This window comes from Sceloporus undulatus, chromosome 5 (genome assembly GCF_019175285.1).
Source record: "Sceloporus undulatus isolate JIND9_A2432 ecotype Alabama chromosome 5, SceUnd_v1.1, whole genome shotgun sequence".
NCBI lineage: Eukaryota > Metazoa > Chordata > Lepidosauria > Squamata > Phrynosomatidae > Sceloporus > Sceloporus undulatus.
Window position 1 is genome coordinate 109624642 of NC_056526.1, and position 12454 is coordinate 109637095.

A 12454-nucleotide genomic window follows, 5' to 3' on the forward strand; every position below is an offset into this window, starting at 1 on the left:
CATGGGCAACAAAATGTCTTGGGTTGACCCTATCTGATCACACAAGGCCCATTACACAAGTTGGTTTTATTGACCATTCTGTGGATGATAAGGACTGGAGTCCAAAACATCTGGAGAGTCTCATGTTGAGGGAAGCATATCTAGAGACAGGTGTGCTAAATCAAGAGATTTGTATGAACCTCATCTAAGAGGCCATAGTCTTACCTTGTGCAACTTAAAGAAGGTTGCAAAGACTACTGAAGCATGCTATAAGAATGGTTTCTCAGATCACTAGCAATGGCAGCCAGAAAACCTGGGTAGCTAGGGAAGAGAACGTATCATCCTCACTATGCCCGAGCATTTCTCTCTTACTGATTCCAGAATAGATAAGGAGAGAGCAACCTGTGAACTATCTTGCCTGGTGAGATGACTTCTTTATCTCAGACTGCTGTGTCCCCTTAAAATGTGGCAAAGCTAGAGCTATTAATCTGGACTATCTTTATTTTTCCCTACTTGATTTTTGCTGTGTGTTTATTTGTTTGTTTTGTGCATCAAGTCTAATTTATCCAATTTCTATATTGAAAATTGTGTCCGTGTTTATTGAATAATGGATTTTTACTGATTTGAATGTAATGAAAATAAAAATTAAAATGCCATGTATTTTGATGGATTAATGCTTATTGTGAACCAATTTGAGCACATTTCACAAATGGGAGAAGGGATATATAAATAAACTTAATTCGAAACTTATATTCGACAGCATGAGAATGGGAAAAAGTGGGCCAGAATCTGTTAACAACGTATGCATGCATAAGTGTGGTTTACACATGTGTATGACTAGTTTTGAATAGAATACAAGGTGCTATTTTGTAGTTCTTTGCAAAATATTAAGCACTCACTCCTGCAGCTGTCAAGCAATGTATCCCCTAAGAGAGGGATAGGAAGGTGCACTCCATCTTTAAATGTTGTCCTATTTCCTTTGCCCCCACAGACTAGTGATTTCTCATAATTCCTTTCTGCTTCCTAGCCAGCAGACACTACTTTCCAAAACTCCCTCCACCATTCATAGTCACCCTGGCCTTAGGAGACATCTTTCCACCCGCCTTTGTCCCTCAACAGCCATAGTTAAAACTGAACTTGTCACCTCATCACCATAACTGCACATTTTGCATTTCTACAGCTATTTATATAGTCTGACTATAAAGGTTATTCCTGGGCAATAATTCACTCCATGCATCTGAGGAAACACACCAACTCTATGAAAACTTGTGCTACAGTATTTTCTTGTACAGTTAGGATTTTACTGCATGAGAAAAAAAAAGTCAAAACTGATTGAGAGCATAGTGGTTTTCTTTGTGTCACTCTTTATGCCATCACAGCACTTCTTCTTCCCAAGGGGAGACAGTCATCAAAGCATGCCTTTTGCTGAATGGGAAAAATCCATTTACTCACGCTATAAAGTCTTTAATCTCAAAGATGCTACAAGATCCCTTTCCAAAATTACAATGGTATTTTTCTGCTTTACTTTGTAGCCTGATGAGGCACTAGAGCACAGAGGCTGAGAAGTCTAAATGTCCCTTTCTAAACTGAAAATCCCAAAATTCCATAGGATACAACCATCATAGTCAATGCATTATAATTGTGTAGTGTTAATGTGCTCCTTGTCTGGCATCTAAATTTTCTCCCCACTCTCTCCCCAATAGCAAATAGCAGCAGCAACAGGCCCTCCCAAGGTTTGACAGCTTTTGGTAAGGGGTTGGATTGGGTGCCAGGGATTCTCCCATAGCCCCTTGTGCACCATTTTGAAAGAGATATACACCAAGGGGGTTGGACATGGAACAGTGTAGGTGCAGCTATATGCTCCCACCTGCTTCGTGTAAGATTTCATCCACTGTCTCCAATATTTCCTAGTACCCAAAGCAAAGCATTATGGGAACCTGACTGGTCACTGATTTGTGCAGCCCCCTCCATTTAAAAATAAACAAACATTTCTTGGGGTATATCTTATCTTAAGGCTGAAATCAGTCAAATTCTCTGTCAAATTAGGTTTAGCAAATGCCAACTGCTGAACAAAAACTAGAGGAATAAACACATGGGCAAAAGAGACATGCTTATTTTTATTTATTTTTTAAAGAGGTGCTTCCCCCCCCCCCAGAACTGATTAGTATTTTGTAATATTTTGGTCAAAAATAGTCATTTTGTAAGCAGCATTATTTTTCTTGAGAGCAGATCCTACTGAAATGAATGCATCTTACTCCTCAATAGGCATGAATAGGATTGTATGGTTCACCATACTTACCTGCCCCTAGCAAGTACTGAGGTCATCTCAAGTGACACCTTGCAAGTCACAATTGCCATGAGAGCCTTCTGTTGCATCCAGCAATCAGAGAGCAGAAAACTAGTCCTTTTCAAAAACCCATTGGGAAGCAGAAGTGGAGTCAGAGGGGGAAGGTGGCCTTCATCTTGATTTCCTAGCAATTCCTAGAGCCTTTGCAGGCTCACATTAGCAAAACTGGCCCTACCAGAAGGCAGAATGAGTGATTTGCTTCATGTGGTAGGTAAGGGGGGGGTGCAGCAGCAAGTTGTTGGAGAAGAGAACTGTTCCTCATATGGCCTATGCTACACCTCTTGGAAAAGTAACATTTCCACTGGCTGAGGGATCCTGGAAATTGTCCTTCCCCTCGCTCCTAAATAAAAATCCAATCACTTTTCCAGGCTCTTGGAAAAAACAAACTTGCTACTCTCAGGTGTAGTGAAGGGTCTTGTTCCCTTACATGGCAGTGAAGCTCAGAGCAAAAATATTGCTAAGGCACCAGTGGACACTGAACATTCTGTCAAATATATCCAGTACTACTGCCCAGGGCTGGTGCTGAGGTGAGTGATAGATTTCAGGAGCGATGGGCATTGTGAGGAATATGAGCAGCCATTTCAAAGAAAATGTCTTTAGGCAAGGTTACCTTGTCTTTAGGCAAGGTTAAGTTGTGGACACTGAACTGCTGCTTCCATCTTAGATTTTCTTAAAATAATAAATAAATTGGAGTGGTGAAATCTGGAGTTTCTAGTATGTATGATGACACTTAAGTCCATCTGTGTTTGATTCAGATTTCTGGAAAGCCTTCAGATAATTCCATTTTGGAAACTTACCTTGGTATGTAAAGATTTAGTATGAGAAGATGGTGTTGCCAATGTTCCAATTCCTTTTTAATTCAGGCTACCTTTGCACTTTCAATAGATGTGGCAACACTGTGACTTCCATGGGGAACCTGGTCATAAATTGTCAGTGAAACACAAGGGGATCTTTTCTAATGTAAATAAGATACAGCTTGGGTATTTCTTTTTTTAAAAAAAAAAGCATTAAGAAAACAGAGGCAAGTTTGTATTGGTGTTTTCATCTCAGTTTACTCGGAAAGTGGCCTGTGGTTCCCCCTCATTCATGCATATGCATTTTTATATCCATATGAATATGCATATCCCTGCTTATTCACTTCACTTGAACAATCACAATTTTCATGAAGTGTGCCATTCAGAGATGGCATTTCCATGGAAGACTGCAAAGTTGAGCACAGTACCACAAGGAAGCCATACTGGCAAGCAAAGGTATTTAACTGCCTGAACAGACCGGCAAGAAAAGCCTTGTGTGGCAACTACACAAGGGCAGCTTTTTGCCATTCTAAAAAAGAGTGGCATTCTGCTGCTTCTTTTTAGAGTGGCAAACTGCTGGATTGGGGCCATGGTGTGTGGTTGCTCTGGCCCTGATCCAGCACTGAAAGGAGCGGCAGAATGCCACTCTATCGGGATGGTCTGTTCAGCCCCTAAATCTGCAACCTGTCTAATCTGTTGAGGCTAGACATGATTTCATGCAACACATAGCTAGGGAGCTTATCTTTTTCTTCCTGAGAGTAATCTGCTTTAAAATTGGTAGTTTATTTTACTGGCTGCAACTATGTTTGAGTATTTCTACTGTTCACCATTTAATGGGATCTCCATGTACATTCTGGCCAAAGTGAAATATTTCTAAGATTGATTGCTTTCAACAGGAGAGTTAAGAATGCACTTAAGGCTGCAGTCCTTAAAAACAGTGTGACAAACTCTTTTCAGTGGTGGTGCCCATGGAATAAGGCTTCTCATTTTGAGCCTTCTTTCTCAGTATTTAGCTATCAAGTGAAACCAGTCAGTTCTATGTCTGTTCATAAGCTTTCAACTTTATTTTTTCTTTCACTGTTGTGGCTGATTTTTCTTTAAAATGTTTTAAATTGTTTTAATTTTTATTTGAAAAAAAATTAAGTGATCTGCATTGTGCCCCAATATGTTCCAGGCAGACTGGAACTGCTTTTGGATCAAGGGATTGTCGTAAAGGGTTTGAGGGCAATTTGGGTAAATAATTGTTGAATTTGGGCAAAAATTCAGTTAACCGGATTAAAAATCCAGCTGGAGGTAGGGAACAAAGCATTTTTTCAGTGACTGACTGAATAGCAAAATGCACACAACAGCTGTAGTATCTACTGCCATTCCTGCTAGGACTCACACCCCAAACAAATAGAAAACAAGGGTGTTTTTCTAGACCTCACGCTGTGTCTGCTGTTATAGAAGGCTCATTCCCAGTCTTTTGGCTTGCTCACCACGCAGCCATGCCAGTCCCACCAGGTGTACCACTCCACCAGATGTACATCTGGGTGTCACCCAGTACAGTCCATACTTCTTGCATCCCCCTCATGACTGGGTGGATAGCAAAACGTACCTAAGAGTTGTAGAATTTGCTGTCATTCCTGCTAGGACTTGTATCCCAAGAGGATTTACTTTCAACAAACAAGGGAGTTTTTCCAGGCCTCATGCTCCTGGTCTTGTAGAAGGCTGATTCCCAACCTTTGGGAGGTTTTCCCCCACACAGATGCTGTTGTGCTACTGCCAGGGCTTGTGCAAAAAGAAGGCTTCTGAATTGCAATACTGGTGCTCCTCTTTCTGCTTTGGTTCCCAGATCTCATGGCCTGGCCCTGAATCTCAAGGCAGTCTCCAGTCCTTAGGGCAGTGGGGAACAATCTCAGTGTGTGTGTGTGTGTGTGTGTGTATGAAGGTACACAACAACATCTTCACTGTGCCAAGAAATTTTGTGCCTTGTTTTTCAGATAAGAGCAAATTGTACATGTGGAAAGCAAGGCTGAAATTAATTAATAATTCATAATTATTCATTACCAGGACAAAAATGTGCTTCCCATATATCAGAAAAACTAGTCAGGGAATATAATAGACCATAGAGAATTTTGCACAATTATCTCCTTGGCTAAGAGTTGTGGAGAAGTTATTCCATGGACAAAAATATATATCTTTGTACAACCTTCCTTTTCTCAGCAGAAAATGTATTTGATGCACAGAAAACATTGTTTCCCAAATTTTAAAAAATGCTTTCTGTGCCTAGGATTATGTGCAAAAATGCATGGCTAAGAGTCTGCACTAGAGGCTATGATGTGTAACTTTACAATGACAGAGGTAGGTTGCTAACATGCTATGGAAACATACTATTGAACTGCAGCATTGTATAATGGGACACCGTGCAGGATTTCCCATTGAGCATTGGTGACTCTCATTATAGAACAGGACAGAATCTGCATTGGGACATGTGGGGCATCAGAATCCATTGCACAACAGCCATGCTGCTAGTTCTACTAAGACAATGGTCCCAAGAGCATAGCTGCATCTCTGCTCCCCTCTTGAAAACAGGACACAATTCATCTTTATGCAATTATAAGTCATGACATAACTCACCAACTTTATGCAGTTATAAGTTACAATGGTATAACTTGCCAAAAGAATGCCAGCCAGTGTTTTTCTCTGAATGAATTTTCTGAGACACTTGAGAGATTTGGATATGGAGTGAATACCAAAGGGGAATATTCATATTCTGCCACAGTAAGGATGAAATAGTTGAGGATTTACATCCCTTATGCAAAAATACTTGGGTATTCTTTGCTAGCTCTTTGAGTCTCAGAGAATTTTCCTCCCTGAAACTTCACCATAATTCTAGGCAAAAATGACTGCTGTAGAAGAGCCAAGGTACTTCTGCTTTGAGAAGTGAGATGCTCTTTCTTATCTTGAAGGCAAGGATGGATTTGTATGTGGGAACTTATTAATGCTTATCACTCTTCAGATCTAGGCAGTTCAATGACAGTTTCAAAAGGATGAACTGATAAATTATTTTCTGGTAGTTTCACACAGTATTCAGTGGCTCCAATAAGCCTCTTTTCAACAAGGAACACAGAGAGTCTTTGGAAGTCTGAATAGATGAATGACAGTCTTAAGCTCCAAAATGCATACTTTTTCCTCCAGCCTTTTATCGACATTCTACCAATCGAACTAATGCTTGAGCTGCTGTCTAAGCAATTTCCTTGTTAATAGAAATGTGTGACTTTTTTTTAAAAAAAGTGTGCAGATGTGTGATGTTTCATTTTAGATCACCAGTGGTCTTCGAGAATTGGGGGTTCAATTGTCTCAATCTGCCATAGATGTCACACATTGTCGTGAATGAATTAGGTAATAGTTGAAAGTCTGCTCCATTTAATTCAAGGAATCAGAGTAGACATGTTTAGGATTTTGTTGTTATGTGAGTAAAAGCTGTGGCCTCAGGTTATATAAGATTATAGTTGGAAAATATTTGACAATTATTGCAGGGGGGGGGTCCATAGAGCTTTCCTGATTTGCAAACCGCTTCAGTAGGAACATGTGGATGTGACCTATTTTCATCCTATGAACAAAGATCACTGTGTATGGCAGGGCTGTACAGTGTCATGTGGTGTGGGTATGTAATTTCGAATATTGAGAAACATGTTCTATCTGTCTGTCTGTCTGTCTGTCTGTCTGTCTATCTATCTCCCTCCCTCCCTCCCTCCCTCCCTCCCTCCAGGATTTATATCCTGCTTTTTTCCCACAATGGGATTCAAGGTGGGTTACAATAGGTTAAAAAGACAAAGCTAAAGCATTCATTAGAAAAGTTAAAAACATTAATTAAATATTACTAACATTAAAACACAAATCAAAACAGCATTGTTTAAAACACCAGTCTGGGAACAGCCATTGAGAAAGTTCTCTCGTGAGTCCTCACCAACTGCACTTATGAAGGTGGTGGGATTGAGAGAAAGCTCTCAGGCTGGCTTTTTCCTTTTCCTACAGAGCATTTATGCAATCAAAGCCTGGAAGAGAGTGCAGTAAAACCTTAGAGGAAAGTAGAACAGCTAGTTTGTATTGAACCACATTGTCATGTCTCAGCAGTTAGCCAGTGCAAGGAATTCCATAGAGAAATAAAGCTACCTTACAAAAGCTTCCAGCTCAGTATTCAAGGGTCTCAGGGTCAAATCCTGCAGTCTGAGTCTGCAGGGGAAGGCAATCATCCTGGGTGTCAAATACAAATCGGTAACAAGGTCAGTCCAAGAAGCAGAGTTCAAAGACCTTGGAATCACACAAGCTGAGAGTTAAGAGCAAAGCAGGTTGCAACTTTTAGAAAGATTGGTTTCAGCAATAACTGCTTACTGAATGAAAACTCTTCCTAGGGTATCCCATTTTTACAAAAATAAAAATTGGGAACAATAGCATGTAATAATTGTGTATATACATCAGGACATCCCTACCAATAGCCAGAGTGAGATGGGCAACTGTGAGAGAGGCAAGTACAGTGGTCTCTTCTTTTACACGGGGGATATATCGCCCCCCCGCCGCATAAAAGAAATTCTGTGTATGCTTGAGCCCCATTAGAAGTAATGGAGCTCATGCTCGCAGTGGCGCGCAAACACCATGGGTGCGTGCACCATTATTCCTTCCTGCACACTGTAAAAGGGGTGACAAAATGCCATGGAAAGTGCACTAATTTCACTTATTGCAATTATATTCAGTAGCTGTGTGAGGCATTAATTGCCTAAATGATAATGACATGAAGGTTCATTGTGTACCCTTACTCTGTAGCTAGACAGAAGATGAGACTGCAGACAATCTGGGAAGCAAATGTGAAGCCCTTTGAGTTCATAGAAAGAGGAGTCGAGCCTATTCATAGGGCTTAGAAAATGCTATTTTTGTACTTCAGTTCTGCTGGCCATGCTGGCTGGGGGATTTTAGGAACTATAATACAAAATAAAATAAAATAAAATTCTCAAGCCCTGTCTTTAAACCTTCTAGTATTCTCTCCTGCATGATGCATGGAATTCAGAACTAGAAACCATTCCAAATAAATGGCTGTCAAAGATCACAACCAGATGATTCTACAAATGATTTTAGGTCCATACTAACACATTGGTTATGAATTATTCCAGGTGTTAATTAGGGTGGCCCCAGTGTTACTGAAATTGCAGGGGGTCTGGAAGGGGCACTCACTAAGTGTATTCAATGAGAAATAAGTTTAACACAATGAGAGCAGCAAGAAGGCTTTAGGTAACAGAAAGCAGGGACCTTGCCTATGTGTAATGGTTCCAAATCCAGAGAACTCCAGAGGCAATGTTCCAAATTAATAGAGTTTATTAAACCAAGGGAGTATACACACACAAACACACACACATTCAACACACACATGCACACAAGAACTAATGAAGCAAAGGTGCAAGGTAATAGTGGGTTATAGGGTTGCTAAGAGTTGATTACTGATCCTGAAGCGTAGCTCTGATTTTGGGACAGCTGGTTTGGAATTGGCTCAGTAGCTGTCAACGGAATGTGGGGTGGCTAGCTACTGAGATGCCCAGCTAAAACCGAACAGAGTGTCTGTCTGGTCACAAACTAGACCACTTTACTGGTGCCAAGGCACTTAGATTTATATCCCAATCCAGCTGTATAATCATAGAATCATAGAGTTGGAAGAGACAAGGGCCATCCAGTCCAACCCCCTGCCATGCAAGAAATCTAAATCAAAGCATCCTTGACAGATGTCTATCACCTTTCCACAGTCTATGGATTATGTTGATTCTGATCCTGAAAAATCCCATCATGGCTGAGTGCCTTGGGCTTCTCCCATTCTGAGCTATCTGTTTCAACCTGGTAAAACTAGTTTCCTGTGGTGGAGAGCCCCCATTTGGGCTACGTGCGTAAAACAACCCTTTTTGGTATTGATTAGATATCAGGGTCACAGAGAGGTGAAGTTGGGCTGGTTCTTGAGCTACAGTTTACCTAGCAAATTGGGTAACACTGGTTAATACTTGGATGGTAAACCAGTTAGTAAGATCAAGGATTTCCACATAGGGCTGGAAATGAATCCTACCTACAACAAGATTCCCCTCATACTGAATGTCATGAAGACCAGTTCCAGCTGTGACCTACTACCAGAGCAACATTGTTAATACAGCAGTGCCTACTTCCAATGTGGAGCATGGTTTAGCCCGTTAAATAGACTGATGGTCAATTAGACATCATTTTAGGCTGTGCTCACTGTACTGTAAAAAAAAAAAATCAGTGAGGTACTAGAATGAGAATGGGCCATGTATTTTGGAAATACCTAATAAAATAAACATTTTCCTATGCACACATCCCAGTGTGTTTATGAGAAGAGTACTAATTAGCACATTAATGCAAGGCATCACATGTCTTTTTTTGGCTAAATTGCTTGTGCCACACGTAATGGCATTAGGCAGCCCTATCTGCTATCTATTGCAATGCATCATAAAACTAATGAAGTGTTGTACTTCTATGAGATGCTTCATGGACAATAAGGCTAACCAGGGAAAGGAAGCATTTTAAAAGGTCATATTTTTCCTATCAAACTATGAAGGACAATTATCAAACTGAGCAATACACTCTTCGTTGCCAACAGTTTCCAACAGTTTGTTAGCCTTCTTAGCTAATGATGTGTGAAATGGTACTTCATACATTAGACTCAAGAAAGACTAGGGGTGGCCAATATTTATTATACCTCTAACTACATCTTTGCTATCAGCAGTTTCTTTCTGAAATACATTCATAACTGTTTGGAAATATTGGCATTGGTCATTTATTTAAAAAGACCAAAAATTTCCTCAGGTTGCCATGAAAATGAGGATGTTTTAGGTCAATTATTCTTCCACAAACCCCAATTCCTTCAAATTCAGGAAGAATTTTTATTCTTGGAGGGAGATCCAGTTTGGGGCTGAAAATTATAATTGTAAGTGATAAGACATCACTTCCAGTTGCTCCTAATGTATTATTATGCTTACAAAAAATGGATTGGCCTCCACCTCGAGCAAAGTTCCCCACCTGTTGTTTAGATACTGCCCCACAGTATCTAGGAAGCAGGCAACTTTTTCATTCTGTGGCTTCTGCAGTTTCAAACAGCAATGGCTAAGCTGAGATTCAGCTGTGGCATCCCAATCATGAGTTTTCCTGTGCTTAGGGAGTTTTTGTGCAGGAATGTATTCCAGTAATTTTCTCCCTTGCAAACATGCCTGCACATACACACCTATAGTTGCCATTGATATAGTTTAGCAACAGCAGAACCATGTGATTTTATTGCAAGTGTAACTAGGCTATTAGTCTCACTGCGTATATTTTATAAGTTTTGTGAATTCCATTTCTGGAATCTTGAGGTATAAGTTTAGTACCGAAGAAGAAATCAAGAAACCAAAGCCTACTTACACAGAGGTAGCAAAAAGAAAAGAACATTCTTGGAGCATGGACTTCAGTTTTCAACAATAAGTACATCTTTTCTGCAGGTTCCCTTGAAAGTGAAACATTTCCTCCTGATTTGTTTTCTCTTTTGTGCCTCTTTCTTACAGTTGATATAGCAACAATAAAAAACAGTAGCAGTTAGTTTAGAAAGAAATTGAAGAAAATGTGTTCCTCTTTCTAAGATGCTTTTACAAGGAAAAAGCAATTAATATCTATAGCAAAGCTATATCCCTCCATGAAAAAAAGCTAATGGAACAAAGAAAATGTTTAAAAATGCTCTAAGAGCTGTGAAAATGGAAGGTAGAATTAATGCAAGGTAAAAGTCCTATGCCATAGATAAATATTGGTCATTTATCCCCTTCATTGAAAGGAATGGCAAAATGTGGCCCCTTAAATGTTTGACTGCAGTTTCTGTTATTCCTGGTTAGAACAGCCAGTGGTGAAGGCTGATGGGAATTATTGTATGAGGATAACAGGAGGACCATGTTTCCTCCATACCTTTTATATGTTGATATTAAAAATAGCTCATTGGTTAACACACCTTTTATAGAAAGAGCACATTTCAATCACATCAGTATGGTTTCCACCCCTGTGTCCATGTCCATGTGGCCATTTGTTTGTATTTGTAACCACTAAGTGATATCTATTTCAAAGGAGAAGACTTTCACCATAGCTCAGCCACTCAATTGCTGTACATATCAATTTTTTCAGAAGACATCAGACGAACCGACAAAAAGGGTTATGCGGGGTAAGAATAGATTAGTACTCTAAAAAGTAAATAAAGACTCCCCCCCCCCAAAAAAAAATCTCTTTGTTTTGGTCTACTCATTGGCATACCTACTGAAGTCATGCTTAGGGGTTTATGGTGGCAACAACGTAGAGATGTAAAGTGGTCCACAAATGGCAAAAGACTGACATGTAAGGTTGGTCTGGCACACCACAAATGAAAGTTGTGCATTGCCAGCTGGGAAAACATTTTTGGACTAGTAGTATTTGGAAACTGGTTTAAAAGATATGATTCAATATGTTCTTGTGGTCTTCATCTTCATAGGGTAAATCTAACTTATTGTCACTACTTTTGCCAATAGCATTCTGTACGAGGTGACTAGCTGGGAAAAAATACCTGTAGTATTTCCATTGTTTGTTCTGATCTCTTGATGGGAATTTTAAGGGAGCAGTTGCCTTGACAACAACGACTAAAGGGCAGGTGGTTTTCCAGGTGCTTCTCTATCACGTGTCAGAACTGCATTCCTAAGGCATAACAGGAGAGGCTTAAGAAATTGCTCTGTCTAAATTTCTCCCTGAACTTAAGCCAAATTACCTTATCTTCTTTGCAGAGTTGCACCAATATGTTAGAAAACCCAAACTCTTTTGTTTTTGATATCTGGTGTAAACTCCAAGTGCGCTTTCCCAGTTTTCAGTTAGCACCCCCCACCCACAACATGCAGGTTAGCAAGCCACACAAGCTCATATGCACACTGATGAAATCATAGTATCAAAAGGAACTTTGGTGCAATTATGTTGTATGTATGAGCTGATACTTCATTCGTAAAATTATTGGGGAGGTGACAGAAAAGGATATATCTATAACTTACTGGATAGTTTGCTTATTTGATAGTTTGAGAACGGATCCCCATTGTAGACCCGCCTCAATAAATAGGCTTCTGAAAGGAAAATAAGCTATGAGGTGAGGAGCTCAGAACTTAGGGGAAGAAAGGCATGCTGTAATATCATTAGGAGAAGAATAAGGTTCAAACTTAAGTTAATTAGGTCCTGTTTTTGAAACCATATAATTTTACCTACTTAATTCCACACTGGTTTGGGGAGATTAATATATGGTCTATAGGAATCACACAAAGTAAAACAGAAC